At 40.4% G+C, this 19615-nt stretch overlaps 1 protein-coding gene across 2 annotated transcripts in view; it reads left to right on the forward strand.

The window, feature by feature from the left end:
• Positions 1-19615, forward strand: part of PDE7A (phosphodiesterase 7A) — a 120446-nt gene that overhangs the window by 40256 nt on the left and 60575 nt on the right. The window lies entirely within an intron of this gene.

Consider the following 19615-nt stretch of genomic DNA (forward strand, 5'->3'; position numbering starts at 1 on the left):
ACTTTACATTGACCTTGCGATGAATGAATGTCAGTTTCAGTACTCTGCTTACCTTGTTGTATTCTTGCCTTTACGTGGTTTTTGCCTGAGTCTTCCCGATTGTCAGCTCAAGGATTCATTTCAGAAGGTATTTTCAGTATTTTATTGCACTTTCCGCTGTTTCCAATGGGAGGATCCATCCTCTGAACTAGGGCACCATTGGAAATGTTCTCTGAGACTTTGCTAAACAGATTCATTCATTCTGCCTGATAAGTAACAGTAGTAACAGAAGCATGGATTGCACTCAGGTCTTCTAAATCCGTGTCTGTTTTAAAACTGGATGGAAAAATTTTGAGTTTTAGTTGTTGAACTTGTATTCATCCTCTGAAGGAGTGGCGGCTGGGGAATGGGTAGGGTTCGAGTCAGAGGTGGTCTTTCATGGGGGAGAAACTAAGCTCAAACTCTTGTGGCCATCTGGGGAGTGAACCAGCGAAAGGAAGATCTCTTTGTCTCTCCCTGCCTCTCTGGCACTTTGCCTTTCAAATAAATAAAATCAGTCTTTAAAAAAGAGGGGTTTGTCGAGTGGCTTCAGTTTCATACTTGTGGAGCCACCTTGTCACTTGCTTGTTGTGTTTATTGGAAGCTGCTGCTTTGTGGCTTTAACCTTCCTGCAGTGTGTGTGTGTGCGAGGGGGGGGGGGGGGGCGGGGGGGCGGGAATGTTATCTGTGTGTGTGTTTTTGTGTGTGTGAGAACAGATAGCACAGGGAGGGGTGCTTTCTAGTTGGCATAGTTAACCATTTGTGAGTTTGGCCTTTTGCCCTCCCAGCCCACTCCTGTTTGTGGGCCTCAGTGCTTTGGTTTTAGCCGTCTTGTCTTTCTGGTTAACCTTGCTCACCGTACCATCTTGATCAGTGGAAGATTACTTCCAAATCCCCCTCTCCCACTCAGCTCTCCTTCAGGTCAGTGAGACTCTATGCACCCAGCTGCTAAACAGGATACTGCCACTTAGTTGGCCCCCAGCAGTTACCCCTCTGCTGCGATGTCAGACCAAATAAACCTTAGCCCCTTGCTTTTCTCCATTCTTATGGCTGCCACCCTGATCTCGCTCATGGTCTCTCCTGGGTTAGAGCATCCTCCATTTACAGATCTCCATGAAGACTGAAGTCTTCCTGCTGTGTTAATCCATTCCATACACAGGACACAAAGTGTTTTTTCCCAAAGGCAGTTTATGTATTATTCCCCTAGCTGAAGCCTCCCAGTGTTTATCCCCTTTGTCTTTGTGTACCATTCTGACTCCTTAATGTGGTCGATAAAGTCTTTTTTTTTTTTTTTTTTTTTCTGACAGGCAGAGTGGATAGTGAGAGAGAGAGACAGAGAGAAAGGTCTTCCTTTGCCGTTGGTTCACCCTCCAATGGCCGCCGTGGCTGGCACGTTGCGGCTGGTGCACCGCGCTGATCCGATGGCAGGAGCCAGGTGCTTCTCCTGGTCTCCCATGGGGTGCAGGGCCCAAGCACTTGGGCCATCCTCCACTGCACTCCCTAGCCACAGCAGAGAGCTGGGCTGGAAGAGGGGCAACCGGGACAGAATCTGGCGCCCTGACTGGGACTAGAACCTGGTGTGCCGGCGCCACAAGGCGGAGGATTAGTCTAGTGAGCCACGGCGCCAGCCGATAAAGTCTTTATTGCTCCTCTAGTCTCAGCCCCTCCCCACTTACAGTTCAACTTTACACTCTAATAAACTTGCTTGGGAGTGGGGGGTTGTATAGATTTTGTTGCTCTTTTTGGAATTCAGTATAATTTGCATGCAGTTTGATGAATTTTGACAAATGCGTACACCCTTGCAGGTAATAGTCACCCCAGAAAGTTCCCTTGGAACTGCAGCCAGCTCCCCTCAGCCCCTGCCCCAGGTAGCTGACCTGTTTTCTCTCACTATTGATTAGTTAGTTTTGCTTGTGCTAGAGCTTCATAGAGTGGAGTCAAAGGGATGCACTCTTTTTTTCCTGGCTTCTCTCACTTAGTGGTGTTTTTGAGAGTTGTCTATGCCATTGTATCGTGTTAATGTTTTGTTGTATTTTATTGCTGAGTAGTGCCCCATCGTATGGATGTACCACAATTGGTTTATCTGTTCATCAGTTACCAGCTTCTGTTACCAGCCTTGACTTTTATGAGTGGAACTGTTAGGAATAGTCATGTTCAAGTCAAGTTTGGACATATACTTTCATTTGTATGGGTGTTATGATTGTTCTACATTCATGCCAATGCTAGTTATAAGTGTGGATATAGCTACTTTGTCAGACTTACTCAGGTATTACAGAGATTTTCTTTAAGTTTGTGGTTTGCCTTTTCATATTTTTTTTTAAAAATCATTAATATAAAGAGAATAATTTCATGTATTTCAAAGATACAATTGTAAGAATGTAAGATTCCTTCCCTCGTTCCCATTCTCCCTCCTACTTCATTTTTTCTTTTTAAAGATTTATTTATTTGTTTTTGAAAGACAGAGTTGGGGTGGGAGAGAAAAAAGAGAGAGAGAGAGGGAGAGAGAGAGAGATCGGTCTTGCTATTGCTGATGCACTCCCTAGATGGCCAGAATTGCCAGTGTTGGGCCAGGCTGAAACCAGAGGCAGTAGCTTCTTCCAGGTTTCCCTTGAGGGTGCAGTGGGCCAAGCACTTGAGCCATCTTCTACTACTGCTTTTCCAGGCCAGAAGTGAAGGATCAGAAGTGGAGCAATTGGGATATTCACTGGCCTGTATATGGGATGCTGACTTTGCAAGTGGTGACTTTACTCACTATGCCACAATGCCAACCCCCCACCCTCTTTATTTTAATTATTGCAATAACACTTGCAATTTACTTTATAATCACAGGCTTAATATTCCACTAAATATAGTGTTCAACAAGTAAAAAGTAGAAAGACCAGTGTTTAACAGGAATATAGCCATTGACTATAAGTAATAGTCAATTAATAAGATGTAAATTTCACTCTCATACATTCAGGTGTTTTTTTGTTTTTGTTTTTGTTTTTATACAGTATATAATTAGCTATCACAAATCAGAGAAAACATAATGTTTGTGTTTTGGAGTTTGGCTTATTTCACTAAGCATGATGGTCTCTAGTTGCATATATTTTGATGCAAGACAAGATTGCATTTTTTTCTATGGCTGTATAGTATTTCATAGTGTATATAAACCACATTTTCTTTACCCAGTCATCAGGCAATGGACATCTGGTTAATTTCATAGCATAGCTATTGTGAATTGAGCTGCAATAAACATGGAGGTACAGATTACTCTTTCATATGCTGATTTCATTTCCTTTGGGCATATTCTCAGGATTGGGTTGGCCAGATCATAGGTAGATCTATTTTCAGATTTCTAAGGAATCTCCATACTGTCATCCATAATGGCTGTACTAGTTTACATTCCTATCAGCTGTGTATTAAGGTGCCTTATTCTCTACATCCTTACCAGCATTTGCTATTTTTTTGATTTTTGGTAATAGCCATTCTAACTGTGGTAAGGTGAAACCTCATTGTGTTTCTTTATTTTTGCATTTTCCTGATGGTTAGTGATTATGAGCATTTTTTCATGTGTCTGTTTGGCCATATATATATATATCCTTTGAAAAATGCCTGTTTATATTCTTTGTCATTTCCTAACAGGATTATTTATTTTGTTGTTGAGTTTCTTGAGCTTCTTACAGATTCTGGGTATCAATCCTATATCAGATGCATGGTTTTCTAATACTTCCTCCCATCCTGTTGGTTGTCTGTTTGCTGAGTGTTTCCTTTGCTGTGCAGAAGCTTCTTATTTGATGTAATCTCATTTGTCTGTTTTTGGTTTATTGCCTGTGCTTCTGAGATCTTATTGAAGAAAAGTCTTTGCCTATGTCTTCCAGTATTTCTCCCGTTTTCCTCTAGTAATTTGATGATTTTATGTCCTGAAATTCGGTCCTGTGTTCATTGTGAGTTGATTTTTGTACAGGGTGTAAGATAGGGGTCTTGTTTCATACTTCCTCATGGGAGAATCCAGTTTTCCCAACATAGTTTGTTGAAGATGCTGTCCTTTATCCAGTGAGTGATTTTAGCTTGTTTGTCAAAAATTAGTTGGTTGTAGATGCATGGATTAATTTCTGGGGTTTTAATTCTGTTCAATCCACATGGCTATTTTTGTGCCAGTACCAGGCTGGTGTGATTATAACTGCCCTGTAGTATGTCATAAAATCTGGTACTGTGATGCCCCCAGCTTTGTTTTTATTGTTTAAGATTGCTTTAGCTATTCAGGATCTCTTATGTTTTCATATAAATTTTAGGATTTTTTTTTCTAGATTTAAGAAGAATGTCCTTGATATATTTTTTTAAAGATTTATTTCTTCATTTGAAAGTCAGAACTAGACAGAGAGAGGGAAAGTCCATCCACTGCTTACTCCCCAAGCAGCTGCAATGGCCAGGACTGAGCCAGGCCGAAGCCAGGAGCTTTATCTGGGTCTTCCAGGTAGGTGGCATGGGCCCAAGCGTGGGTCCATCCTCTGCTGCCTTTCCCAGTCTACCAGCAGGGATGTGGATTGGAAGTAGAGCAGCCGGGACATGAACTGGTGCCCTTATGAAATGCCAGCATCACAGATGGCAGCCTCATCCACTACCCCATGACCCCAGCTCCTGTCCTTGGTATTTTGATTAGGATCACATTAAGTCTGTAAATTACTTTGGGTGGTATGGACATTTTGTTGATAATCATTCTTCCAGTTCATGAACATAGAAGATTTTTTCCTCTTTTTTGTGTGTCTTATTCTACTTCTTTCCTTAATGTTTTGTAGGTTTCATTGTAGAGATCTTTCACACCCTTGGTTAAATTTCTGCCAAGCTATTTAAAATTTTTTGCAGCTATTGTGAATGAGACTGATCTTACAAGTTGTTTCTCAGCAAGGCATTATTTATGTAGCTTTTTAATTTTTTTAGACTTATTTATTTATTTGAAAAGCAAAATTACAGAGGAAGTTAGAAAGAAAGAGAGGTCTTCCATCCACTGGTACCCTCCTCAGATGGCTCCAACAGCTAGGGCTGGGCAGAGCAGCTGGGACTTAGAGCTGACTTTGATATTGGATGCTGGAGTTGCAGGCAGTGATTTAACCTGCTGCACTACAATACCAGCCTCGCAAATAGTATTTTTAAATTTCCAGGAAATTTCATTTCCTGGGCCAGTGTGGTGAAGCAGGTAAAACTGCAGCATGTGGGGCTGGCACTGTGGCTCACTTGGTTAATCCTCCACCTGCAGCACCGGCACCCTATCTGGGCACTGGGTTTTAGTCCCAGTTGCTCTCCCAGTCCAGCTCTCTGCAGTGCTGGCCGTAGTGGCCATTTGGGGAGTGAACCAACGGAAGGAAGACCTTTCTCTCTGTCTCTCCATCTCTCTCTCTCCCTCTTTCTTTCTATAACTCTACCTGTCAAGTAAATTAAAAAAAAATGCAGCCTATGTCATCAGACATCCCAGTTGGGCACTGGTACAGGTCCTGGCTGCTCCACTTCCAGTCCAACTTCCTGCTAATGGCCTGGGAAAACAGCAAAATATGGTCCAAGTTTTTGGGCCAGTGCCACTCACATGGAAGACCCAGATGAAGCTGTTTGCTTCTGCCTGGCCCAACCCTGGCTCTTGCAGTCATGTAGGAAAGTGAACCAGTGGATGAAAGATCCCTCTGTGTCTCTCTCTTTATATAACTCTGACTTTGAAAAAAAATTTCATTTCCAATCATTTTGCCAGTTAAAGAAATACAGTTGACTTTTTAATATTGATCTTGTGTCTCAGGATCTTGCTGAATTTTATTAGCTCTAGAAAGCCTTTTGTAGAGTCTTGAGGATTTTTGACATGGATAAATGTGTTGTCTGCAAATAAAGAAGTGTTTCTTCTTCCTTTACAATTTGTACACCCCTGGTCCTTTCTGCTTATCTTTAATGTATTGGATCTGACTGACTGAGAACCATGCTGAAGTGGTAGATTTACACCTCTCCACAAACTTTTTGAAGTACCCTAATATTGGTGGATTTGATCTATTAATATTTTCTATAATTTCCTTTTTTTATAATGTCATTGTCTCGTTTTGATATCAGTTGGTTTTTAGCAAATTGATTATTATGTTCTTGACATATTTTCTTTGCATTTTTCCTGTCTGGAATTATTAAGCTGCTTCAAAATATGAATTGATAATTGTCATCAGATTTGGAAAATTTGAAGCCATTACTGCTTCAAGTGTGTGTGTGTGTGTGTGTTTTGAAAGGCAGAGTTACAGAGAGAGAGAGAGACAGAGAGAGATCTTCCATGTGCTTGTTCACTCCCCAAATAACTTCAATGGCCAGAACTGGTCCGGCTCAAAGCCAGGAGCCAAGCGCTTCTTCTGGGTCTCCCACATGGATGCAGGGTCCAAAGCACATGGGCCATCCTCCACTGCCCTCCCAGGCACACCAACAGAGAACTGGATAGGAAGTGGAGCAGCCAAAATTTGAACCAGCACCCATATGGGATGCCAGTGTTGCAGGCAGCAGCTTTCCCAGTACACAACACTGGCCCCTGCTTACGTGTTTTTGCTGCCTTTTCCTTTAGCTCTTTCCTTGTATAATGTTTTGTCTACTGTTAAACCCAAATGTGAATTGTTTTATTTTAGAAAATTGTGATTTTTTGTTACAGAAGTTTTTTTTTTTTTAATTTATTTATTTATAAGTCAGTTACAGAGGAGAGAGAGGGAGACACAGAGAGAGATCTTTCATCTGCTGGTTCACTCCCCAGACGGCCACCACGGCCAAGGCTGGACAGGCTGAAGCCAGGAGCCAGAAGCTTCAACCTTTCTCCCACATGGCTGCGGGGGCCCAAGCTCTTGGGCCATCTTCCACTGCTTTTCCCAGGCCCTTATCAGGGAACTAGACTAGAATGGAGGACCCAGGACTTGAATTGGTGCCCATTTGAGATGCTGACTTTGCAGGCAGTGGCTTTACACAATGTCGATCCTGAGGTTCCCTATTTTTGCATTTCTTTCTTTTTTTATTTTATTTTTTTGTGTATGCCCATGTTTTCCTTTAAATTTTGCATTTTATTTATTTATTTATTTGACAGGTAGGGTTACAGACAGTGAGAGAGACAGACAGAGAGAAAGGTCTTCCTTCCATTCTTTCACTCCCCGAATGACTGCTATGGCTGGAGCTGCGCCGATCCAAAGCCAGGAGCCAGAAGCTTCTTCCTGGTCTCCTAGGCAGGTGCAGGGGTCCAAGCACTTGAGCCATCCTCCACTGGCCTCCCAGGCCACAGCAGAGAGCTGGACTGGAAGAGGAGCAACCAGGACTAGAACTGGTGCCCAGATAGGATGCCAGTGCCGCAGGTGGAGGATTAACCTAGTGCGCCATGGCACCAGCCCCCAAATCTTTGCATTTTTTTTTTTTGACAGGTAGAGTGGACAGAGAGAGAGAGTCAGAGAGAAAGGTCTTCCTTTTCCATTGGTTCACCCCACAATGGCCACTGTGATCAGCGCATCGTGCTGATCCGAAGCCAGGAACCAGGTGCCTCTCCTGGTCTCCCATGAGGGTGCAGGGCCCAGGGACTTGGGCCATCCTCCACTGCACTCTCGGGCCACAGCAGAGAGCTGGACTGGAAGAGGGGCAACCGGGACAGAATCTGGTGCCCTAACCAGGACTAGAACCTGGGGTGCAGGCGGAGGATTAGCCTATTGAGCTGCAGCGCCAGCAAATCTTTGCATTTTTGTAAAATTATTTTTAAAGCCCTGTTCTACAGTTTTATTATGTTGAACATTTTTAGGTTTATTATTACTATTTTTTGACTGATTTTTCCTCCCAGTGTGCTGAGGTCATTCAAGCTTTCTTGCTTATTCTCCTGATTTTTAACTTTGGCTTTGCCATTCTTAGAAGCATGTTGTGTTTTAATCTCACAGACAGTTTAGTCATTTGTTAGTGTGAGTCTATAACAATGCTTTCTGATAGAACTGTCTATCTTGATAAGCTAGTTTTGCCCACTTCTTAAGGTATGGTGTTTTTGGGTGTCTCTCTGGAATATTGCAAATGTTCTGATGGCTGCAATGGCCAGAGCTGGGCTGATCTAAAGCCAGGAGCTTCTTCTAGGCCTCCCACATGAGTGCAGGGGCCCAAGCACTTGAGCCATCTTCTACTGCTTTCCCGGCCATCAGCAGGGAGCTGGATCAGAAGAGGAGCAGCTGGGACACAAACTGGCACCTCTGTGGATGCTGGCTCTGCAGCCTGAGGCTTAACCTCAGCGTTGGCCCTGAGGTGATTTTTTTTTTCCCTAACCTGTAAAGAGTCTCACTTACAAAATATCTTTCAAGATAAATGTCCATAATCACTCAGTTATAGTGAATACCAGGAAGTCAATATGGATCTTGTGGGGTGTGGTGGTAGATCCATTATCCCCTTGAGGAGCTTTTAATAGCAACTTTCTTAGAAAGATTTGATTATTAAATGAAATAATATATTTGATACAATAATCATATTTATCTTTTATTTATGGAAAAAAGATATTTCATTTTCAGTTTCTGCTTCACAAATTTGTCAGTGATTGCATTTTGATAAGATTAATGGCATAAAAAATTGGCATGAATTTGGTTCAGGTTTGCCTTAGGTTTCAAGTTAAAACTGTTGGCCCACAAATAATTATGAGCTGTCAGTTCAGTATTAGAATCTTAGAACTGGCAGTGATCTTGAAAGTCACTCGTTCTAGCCTGCCCCACAAGCTCCTTGACAGAGGCTGCTTTGAGATAGCTCTTAGTTTCCATGACTACAGGTGTAGAAAGTTGTTACAAATTGTAGAACATTCTCAGGAGATAACATTGAATCAAATTCTATTTTCCACGAACTTTCTGCCTGTTGGTCCTACTTCTCCCATCCATAATTTCTTAGAATAAAGCTCAGCTTCTCCTTCGGCTGTTTTATCTGACAGCAGTTTTACACCTGTTTTGTCCATCTTTTTTCCTTCTTTGCCCAAACCATCTCTGTTTAAAACTATTTCTTATGTAACATCACTGTCTACATTTAAGAATATCATGTCTGTGTGCATCTTCCACTATATATTCCAAACTAAAGTCAGTCTGGCAAAGGCAGCCTGATTGGAGAGCATCTTTGATTTGGATATTTATATGACTAAATACCTCCTAATATTGCCTTCACTTTTTGTCCCTTATTAACTCAGATTTCAAACACCCTGGCTTTTCTTTTAAAAGGAAACTTTTTTTTTTTTAAAGGAAACTTAACTACTATTTCCATTAAACTACACATATCCAGTTCATTTTTTATCTCAGTGCGGACTTAACTCTCTTTTTGTTTTAGTTGATGTTGAACTTCATCTTGCTAACTTCTGTGTTTTATCTGCAGATCTGCTATGCATTTGTCAGATTTGCACTCCAGTAAACAAACCATGGTACAAGACAAGGTCAAATGCAGAAATCTATTAGTTACCTCCAAGATCCTTCCTCTAAAGTGGTATCTAGTACTTCTCTGGATGTGTTTGCTCAGTTCACTAGCAGTCTGCCTAACTGTAGTATTGGGATTGTCTTGCTGTGCTTGGATTTTAAGGATGTCACCAGGGACTTTGTGTGGAGCCTTGCTGAGATTAGAGTGTCTCATGTGTATGACATTCTCCTGTTCTAACATTATAGCCACTTTAGAGTGTAAAAATTGTGACAATATTGGCTATCATGTTTTGTGATGATTTTCTAGTTTTCCATAATTTCAAAAATATTATCAATGGTTAAGTAAGCAAACTTATTATAGAAGATAATGTTTTCTGAAATCAGAAGTCTTGTATATTTATAATAATCAAGGTGTATTTATTACTTCCTTTGTACTAGGGGAAATCACATGTACGTTTATGTCAAATATTGGAGTACTATACTCTTAGAACAAAAAATATATCAAGAGTTTTAAGTCAATATGACAGAAAGGTCTTAATTCACTTGTAAAGTTCTCATATTGCCACAGCATGAAAGTAATATTTTTGTTAGTTATGAGCACTTATTTTTTCCCTTAGTTTCATAGCTCTTGAAATTCATACCTTTTGAAGAATAATACACTCTTGTTTTTAGTAAAAGAAATAAAAACACCATTCTGTTTTATTGTTTATTATAATGGACTAGAATTCAAAATGATAAAAGTACAATTGGAGGATTTTTACTATAGAGTTCATATTTTTCTGTAATCAATTTGGTTGTTTTCTGCATACGGTCGATTTGTATATAGAACGCTATGATAGGCTATTTCTGTCCAAGGGATTCCAAAATTATAGACACTGATGTCAATGCAGATGAGGTTAACCTAATTTGGTCAGGAGAGGGACGTGGTGAGTCTCTATATGGATAACTGAAGGCTGTTGCCAAGATTGACAGGTGTCCTGTGTGTGGCAGAGAGCCCTAGGGATAAAATTTGCTCTTGGATTACTTCTAATAAACAATGATCAAAGTCATTCCTTTTTTCTATTGACCACGCGGAAAATAGTGAGGTGTGCTTTGTGATTTGATCTTTACTCTTACTAAGACGACCCTTATAACCTACAAAGATAAACTGGTAATAAATATATCATTCCTGAAATAAGAGAAAATGATATTGAAAAAAGTTGAGAATACCATTTTAGAGAAAACCCCTGCATTTCCTGAGTTTTTATAGGATTTGAGTGACTTTGACACACATTAGCGTGGAAGAATTGATTTTAGTTGCTAACTCAATAGCTCTTTCTGTGCAAACAGATTTTCTGGTTGGGGAGGATCACTTCTTGATTGTCAGTGTATTATAGTATCAGACATGGAGTAGAAATTTAAGAAATAGATGCTGGGAAAACCATTTTCAGAGCCAGCCTAGGGTGAGAAATGGAAGCCAGGAGCCTGGTCCTACTGGACGCCACTTGGCAAGCATAGTGCAATTCCCCTCATGACCGTTGTGATTCAGTTAGAACGAGAGGTAAGGCACAGCTACTGTGCTTATTAGGGCCTTGTCATCTTAAGGTCTTATATTTAATTCTGATAGCACTGAGATTTATTGAGAGCTCACGCTGAGCTAGCTCTTCTATGTATACCATTCAACTCGTGAAGAGGAGCAAAGTCAGGCACAGCAAAGTGATGATTCATCCAGGGTCACCAGCTCTGGCGAGAAAGGTGCAAAATAAACCTAGGCCCTCATCTCCATGCCCAAGAGAGTTTAGATGGTAGAGATAATCTGTATCGAAATTCATGAGAGGACTTGGAGGCTAATCTTTGCTACTTGATGTCTTAAGTTCTAGGTCTTCACCTTCTCTTCCTTTCAGTCTTTTTATTATCTTTTAAATATTTATTTATGTATTTATTCATTCATTTATCCATTTGTTTATTCGAAAGGTGGAGGGACAGAGAGGGAGAGACAGAAATCGTCCAACTGCTGGTTCACTCCCGAAATTCCCACAACAGCCAGAGCTGGGCCTGGAGCCAGTAACTCCATCTGGGTCGTCCACTTGAGTGGCAGGGACCCAAGTACTTGAGCTGTCACCTACTGCTTCCCAGGTGCATTAGTAGGAAGCTGGATCAGAAGTGGAGGTGGGACTGTGTCCTAGGCACTCCAGTGTGGGATGCTGGCGTTCCCAGTGGCTCACCCTGCTGTGCCACAATGCATGTTTGTCTCTTTTAGTATATGAGGAAATGTAGATTCTTGAGCTCACTGTTAACTAAAAGGTTTTTATTGAAATATTTCAGTTACAGTACCAGAAATAGCAATCTTGCTTTTATTTCTCAAAATGTGATCCTTTTTGAGCAGCTGATTGGAAGAGAAGTTAGGAAGAAGAGAGGCATTCCTGGGCTAAGGTCATCATGGTCGTGGACCAGTTTGGAGTATGCAGCCCAGGCCAGAGTGGCAGAGAATGACCATAAGGCCCATGTTAGATGCTGGCTAGGCTAGCCCTGCTCTAACAGCTGACTAGTGATGTTTCTGATAAGTATTGGGCTAAGATTTGGTCTGTCCCATGCCTGGGCATCCTTTGAATTTGGTTGTTGGAACCTTACTGGAAAAGAAAGAGGGTCATCACAGACCCCAGCAGTCTCCTGTCAAAGCTGGTCTCATTATAAAATAGAAACATTTATCTTGATTTGGGCAAGGGTTAGCATCACAGTTTGTTCATTCTGGAGCCAGAAGTAAAAAGTTCACAGCCAGCTTTTAAAGTGGCTTAGATTTAGGAAAATTTGGATTTAGACCTGTCAGTTTATGTTTCACTTCGATAGGTCTAAAATTAACTTCTGCATGAATTCTTTGTACCAAGGATTAGGTAATGAAAAATTAGTATTTGAACCATTTGAGCTGTTTTCAAATTCTTAAGAATTGTCATTTGTGCACTATTGCTGTGCAGGTGGCTTTATTCCCTCATAGACTGCAGTCTGACACAGTCCTGTCACCTCTGAGTTTTGTCATGGTCCTGCCACATGAGGGTTGTGATCACCTTTCTGCTGGACTTCTGCCAGGCAGCCCAACTCCCCATGAACTGCCCTCCTCTAATTATGTTTGACCAAAGTGGTCTTTTCAGAATGGAACCTTCTACTAAAGGTGCCCAGCAGGTTGTCATTCATTTCTAGCATGGAGACAGGACACCTTTGTGTGGCCTCCAGGAGGGCCCTGTAGGGAGTGGCCTGTGTTCCCCCATGCTCCAGCCTCATCTGTCCCTACCTGCACTCAAGCTGCCCAGGTCTCCTCTCCATCACTGGTTCTTGCTGCTTTTTGTTTGGATCCTTGGCCCTCACACCAAGGATGCCCATACAGACGTTTCCTCCTGTCTTTATATTTTTGTCCCATCGCATTCCAGCTTAGGGACACTTCGAGAACCCTGGGAAGAAATCTTTCACCTGTTCTTTAGGTCAGAGCCAGACTTTGCAGGTAGCTTCTCTTTGCTTCATCACACTTGTTACGGCTGCAGTTTTGTGTGTATTGTATCATTTGATTAATGCAGACTCTAAACTGTACCTATCACAAGGGCGGAAGCCATATCTGCTTTCACTTAATGATTGTGTCCCTGATGTCTTGCACAGGACGTGGGACACAACGGCAACATAGTAAGCACTTGGTGAATACCTCGAATGAGAGTCGCAGACACCTTTTCTCAGCATTGCTACCTGCAGTCTGCTAGCTGCTGTGAACGTTCATTGCAGATGGTTGGGTAGAGGCACACTTTGTTATTAGACAGTTCACTCACAACCATGAGAGCAAGACATGTACCAAGAGTATTATTTTATAAGCTAGATTGCAATTAGAGTTTGAAAAATAATATACCTTTAATGATGTGAATATGCGCTGATTTAGCTGGTCTTTGTCAATACATAAAAATGAGTGATTTGCAATGTTAAGGAGCAAAACAGTTTTTTGTGACAACATGTAACATTCATAAAGTAATCCTAGCTCCAAAGGACGTAAATGTAAACAAACGTCAATGTGAAAAGTTGAAAAGAGTAAAATGTGTTATACTACTTGTAAATGCTGGGACATTGTGCCTGTGAAACGGTCTGTGTGAAGACCAAGAGGAAAGTTTTTATCCTGCCCAACAGTTTTTGAAAGTTGTGAGGCAATCAGTCTGTTAGTATACAGACTGTACAAGTGTGTGGGGCTGGCCTAGGGCCGCTTTTGTCCACTTATTTGAAGTTGTTAGGTCAGCCCTCGCTCAGGTGCCCCCCTCCCCCCCATGATCCTTGGGTTGCTCCACCCGGTGCCTGGGGTGTGCAGCTTGCTCTGGTAGGAAGACGGGCTGGGCAGTGCATTCTCAGAGGAGTCAGGTGATTGCTGTTGGAAGGCAGCTGCTGGAGGCTCCAGGCAGGCAGTGTCCCCTCTCCTCTGCCTCAGGACAGCTGGTTCTTTAGCAGGCTCCTAAGAAGTCCTCCTTGCTCACTGGTAGAGGAGAGAGATTATGCAGTGGGCATCTGATTGATCCAATGGGAATTACACTGATCTGGTGTCTGGCTTTGGTTCTTATCAAGTGGATCACCTCCAAGGTAGGCCATCTCTCCTTTGAAGATTGTGACACTTAATCGTTACTTGCAATGGAATGAAGTGGCTAGTTGATATTCTCCGCTTGCCTCGGTTTTTGTCTCTGACTAAAAGAGCTATGAGTTTTGCTTGTCAGCAGAAAGGCTTTAAATTTCTACCTGCAGCTTTTATTCCTTTTCCACTTGATTCCTTTTTTGGGGTGTTCTCTGGCATCATTCTTCAGTATCCAAGTAGTTGTCCTGAAGGACGTTTTACAATTAAACAACTTGAACTTTTAAGATAATAAAATCCAACTGTTGAGAGACTTTTTGTGTACTTATTTTAAATATCCTTTGCAGAAAACGAATTTACTAACACTTGTGTACTTAAAGTGAAATTTGAGGACTTCTAAAGAGTGATAAGCTTTTAAAAAAAAAATCACCCTCTATCATGTCATTTCTTAAGGTCTTGCTGCTGCTAAAATGTATGTCTTAGCTATAATAGAATGTCAAAAGTGTAAGATTAATGACATCTTGTTTCTGAAGTTGAATTCTAAACAGCAGGCTTGAGAAAAGCCTGATCGAGTGCTAGCTAGCCACTTGCCATCTGGATCAGACTCTAAAACTAAAATAAGATTATACTATTTGGAATTATTAGGCTATTTCTTCTGCACTTGTGTTAGAATGATAATATCTGTCATCACCATACTGCTTTTTTTTCCTTTCTGTATTAAACTGAAGAATAGTAACAAAATTTGTAAAGTCATCACTTTTCGCTAAACAACACAAAACTTTTATAAAGTTAATTTCCTTTTTCAAGGAAAATTTTAATCCCTGGTATGTAATTTTTTACGTAATTTAAGCTAACATTTTAAGCATACTCATGAGAAGTAGTCCACTTTTCTTAGTGAATATGAAATGACGAAATAAATCACTTGAAGAAAAACAGTTCGTTCAAATTTTTAAAAACTGTGTGTTTTTAAAGTTAAGAATTAATTTTTGGCACTGATGGCTGTTTAACTCATTGTTTCTAATGGATTGGTTTGCCAAGTTACCAAATGCAGATCAAGTTAATATTAATGCATTAGTTGAATTGTGGGTGTTTTCAGAGACTTTACTTTTTAAAATGATCACCAAAAACAAAAAGAATGCTAAAGTTTTATTTTAACGTTTTAAAATAAAGAATGGGAAGGATACTATTCAGTGGATAATGCAATATTTGAATAGTGTAGGAACTCAAATACCTGCAGTTATGTGGGATGAGTAAGATCTGCAAAAGACTTTTGGTGTAGCAGAGAAAACTGATTTTAACAGCTTTGTGCTTTGTGTTTTGCTTATATGTTACTGTTTTTTGATAATGTCATCAAAAATTGTATTTAGTGTCTACTGTGTTTAAGCTCTTTAACTTATCAGTTTACCAGTCTGCAAAATGGGACCACTAAGGTTTACCTTAGTGAGATCTTCATTGGGTTAAGTGCGATTTTGTGTGAAAGCAGCTGAACAGTACCTGACAGAGAGGGAGTTTATATGTTAATACTTTTACTGTGTAGGAGAAATGCACTTGCTTTTGCATGTCTGCCTTTAAAAGTTACGTATTTACTCATACTGGGAACAGCTTTTACACCTTTTGGTCGTGTACCCTCCCATCAGATCGTTTATGGAAGACCGATTCACCCTGATTCAAGGTGAGCAGTGTCCTGCCAGGGCGTAGAGAACGTGTTTGAGCGTGGCACTGGATCCTGTGGAACCTTGCACTTTAACTTGTTTATGCGGCGGCTGTCAGTTTCTGATTAGCCCAGCCTCGCCCATGTTTTGACCTATACTAGTTTGCTTTACAAGCTGTTCCCAGGATGGCTAAATTAGAAGAGTCACGAGTAGGAGCTTCTCAGTTATTTCCATTCACTGGTGAGGCGAGGTGGGAATGTGGGTGATAGCTCAGAATGGTTTATGACTGACAGTGTGACACAGGATTTTCATGAAATTTGTTTTATTCTTTTCACTAAAAATAAAATCCTACTATTATATGGTATTTTTAAATGCTAATCTTTAAAGAAACATGTTAAGGCTATGTGCAGTCTTGGTGTGCAAAGTGCATGCAATTATTTTTTAAAACAATATGATTCTAACATGAAGTTCCAGGGTTTCTCATAATTTACGGTACATTTTTCTACCTCAATTGCTGAGTGAAATGGCTTATATTCACTTTAGTTTTCTTAATTAAAATTAAGGGGGTAGATGAAGGACTGTCACTCAGGATGTATTTGTTGATAGTTTCAAACACCTATTTAAAAAAAGTTTTTATCTGGATTTATTTCATAAAAGCTATGTCTTATGATTCAGTAAAGCATTTAAGCTAAGTATTTGTAGATCAGTCTTACTTAAATTGGCACCTTGTATCAGATAGAGTATGGGTATTTTGCACATCCCTAAGTAACTTGTTAATGTATATTTAAAATTAAATTCTACTGGGGCCGGTGTTGTGGCGTAGCGGATAAAACTGCTGCCTGCAGTGCCAGCATCCCGTATAGGTACTGTTTGAGTTTCGGATGCTCTACCTGCAGTCCAGCTCTGTTGTGGCCTGGGAAAGCAGTGGAAGATGGCCCAAGTCCTTGGGCCCCTGCACCTAAGTGGGGGACCCAAAAGAAGCTCCTGGCTCCTGGCTTTAGATTGCACAGCTCCGGCTGTTGTGGCCATTTAGGGAGTGAACCAGCATGTGGAAGATATCTCTCTCTCTGCCTCTGCCTCTCTGTAATTCTGCCTTTCAAATAAATAAAATAAACCTTTAAAAAATTAAATTCCACTTTTTGCCAAGTTTTTATAAATTTTAATACAAAGTCTACGATTTTAATATTTAAGTTAGGCTCTGTACATGAGCCTAAAATGATTACCTTAAATTAAGTTTAGTATGACCGAATTATATGATCATTGTGTTCATTACCCAGTTTTTGACATAATACTATTTTATTTAATAGAGAGCTGATGTTACTCTTTCACAATTCTTAAGATATGAGGACAAATGAGATTTTATCTTTATAATTATGGGCCGTTTTAGTATATACCCTTCCTGCATTAGAAAAAATAATAATGATGCAAGCCACCCTCCTAAAGAAGACCATTAAACATAGCAGCTTAAATTTTGTTTCGACAAGCTGTTTATCCAGGTTGTTATTGCATTCTATCAGATTGATAGGTATTGACATGACAAGCTGTTACCCAATATCTGTACTTTCATTAATATGTTTTAGCTATGGAGCTGGCAATGTGGCATAACGGGTAAAGTTGCCACCTGCAGTGCTTCAGCATCCCTAATGGGCACTGGTTCAAGACCCGGCTGCTCCACCTTCTGTCTAGCTCTGTGCTATGGCCTGGGAAAGTAGTAGAAGATGGCCCAAGTGTTTGGGTCCCTGAACCCACGTGGGAGACCTGAAAGAAGCTCCAGGTCCTGGCTTTGTATTGGCCCAGCTCTGGGCATTGCAGCCATGTGGGGAGTGAACCAGCAAATGGAAGATCTCTGTCTGTCTGTCTGTCTCTCTGCCTCTGCCTTTCAAATAAATAAATAAATCTTAAAAAAAAATGTTTTAGCTGATGGAATTATTTATTTCCGTGTGTGCCCTTTCAGGGTTACTAAGTTTAATCCCCAGTATGGTAATATTGAGGGGAGGACTGTAATCTAATAAGCTAAATATCTTGGGGAGAGGATTGGAGCAGCAGGTGCGAGTAGTGCCTTTTAATACCAAGTGATTACTTGGCTGTTTGTTCCAGAAAAAATAGTTTACCATGAAACACAGCAGGAGGCTATTCCTGTTCCTTGGGATACTCTTGTTGGAAGTTACTTTAAGCATACAAGTGTATTCTGTATGATTTTCTCCCTTGGGATTTGGATCATGCTTTTCTTAGTAGATCTTTAAACTGTATTCATCTCGTGAATTATAATACACACACTAGAAATTCAAAAGGTACAAAGATACACATTGAAAAGTGCCCCCCTACATCTGTGTCCCTCAGCCTCCTTAGAGGCAACCCCAGTTTTTTTTTTTTTAGCTTTTATTTAATAAATACAAATTTTATAGGTACAGCTTTAGTAATATAGCGGTTCTTCCCCCCTTACCCACCCTCCCACCCTCACTCCCATCCTACCTCCTATTCCTTCTTCTATTCTTCATTAGAATTCATTTTTAATTATCTTTATATACAGACCAACTCTATACTCAGTAAAGATTTCAACAATTCAGGCAACCATTGTTGGTAGCTAGAATTTTATTTTTGTTTGAAATGTTCTTCTTACATTTCAAGAGCTATTTTTTTTCTTTTTAAAGAAACATGAAATCATGTAAGAATTTTGAGTTGATATTTTTCTTTTAAATTGATAAACATTAAGAATTTAATAATGTCTTGGGCAGCTGTTTTGCATTTTACGAGGTTATCAAAGTAAATTGCGTTTTTAATAATATTAAAATACTGGTGGTTTTTCCTTGAGATTTGTAGATAAGTGTTGGGATTGTAAATTCCATGCCTGAGTTACAGAAAGGGAGAGAGAGAGATAGAGGTCTTCCATCCCCTAGTTTACTGCCCAAATGGCTGCAACGGCCAGCGCTGGGCTAGGCTGAAGCCAGGAGCCAGGAACTTCTTCCAGTTTTCCCATGTGGGTGTAGGGGCCCAAGGACTTAGGCCATCTTCTACTGCTTTCCCAGGCGTATTAGCTGAGAGCTGGAATGGAAATGGAGCAGCTGGGATTTGAACCATTGCCCATATGGGATGTTGGTATTGCAGGTGGTGGCTTAACCCATTGCAGCACAACACTGGCCCACTTTGGATTTTTATAGAATAGAATAGTTAGAAAGGCCTGCCTTATTTAAAATTTTTAAAAATGTAGTCCCGTTTTCTTCTAATAATCTTTTACATTTAAATTGTTGTAATTTATTTTAAAGTAGGAATGCTATAATAAGCTTTATGTTTTTTTCTAGAAGGCAATCACTTAATCTAACACTATTGAATATCATCATTTCCCCCATATATTTTTATATTCTATATCAAATACAAATTATTCTATATTCTTGGATTTGCTTCTAGATTCTCGATTGACTATTTTCTCCGTTTCTTTGCAGTGGCACGGTACTTTGTGTATCAGTGGGTCACTGTGCTAACTCCATTTAATATACTTTAAAATTTTTCTTAACAGACTGTCTCTGCTGGGGCAGCAGACTCCCAGCTCTGTGGCCTCTCCTCCACCCAGGGAACTTTGGTTGCTTATCTCAAATAAACTTGCTTTCACTTTTGCACAGTAAAAACAATTTTTTTTCCCTTTTGCTTGTTGGTCCAAGTAATTTTGTAGATCACTTTTAGTGTGCCCTGTTGTACGTGTTGAGATTTAGTCCAGGTCTTGGAATGCAGCAGTGAGTGGAATCTCTGCCTCCTTAGAGCTTAGATTCTAATGGGAGACTTGGTCAGTTTTCTCTTCCAGATGTTTAATTTGTCATCATTTGTATCAGTTCTTTTAATTGATAATTGACTTATCCATTTGTTTGCAAACTGTTATTCATTTATTTGCAATATGTGCATTCAGTCGTTTATTCACCAAATATTTATTTATAGTTTACTAAGTAATGGGCCCTGTTTAGAAGCCAGTGGTGCAATGATGAAGGCAGACAAGGTTCCTGCTTTTGTGG

Source organism: Lepus europaeus, chromosome 4 (assembly GCF_033115175.1).
Source record: "Lepus europaeus isolate LE1 chromosome 4, mLepTim1.pri, whole genome shotgun sequence".
Lineage (NCBI taxonomy): Eukaryota > Metazoa > Chordata > Mammalia > Lagomorpha > Leporidae > Lepus > Lepus europaeus.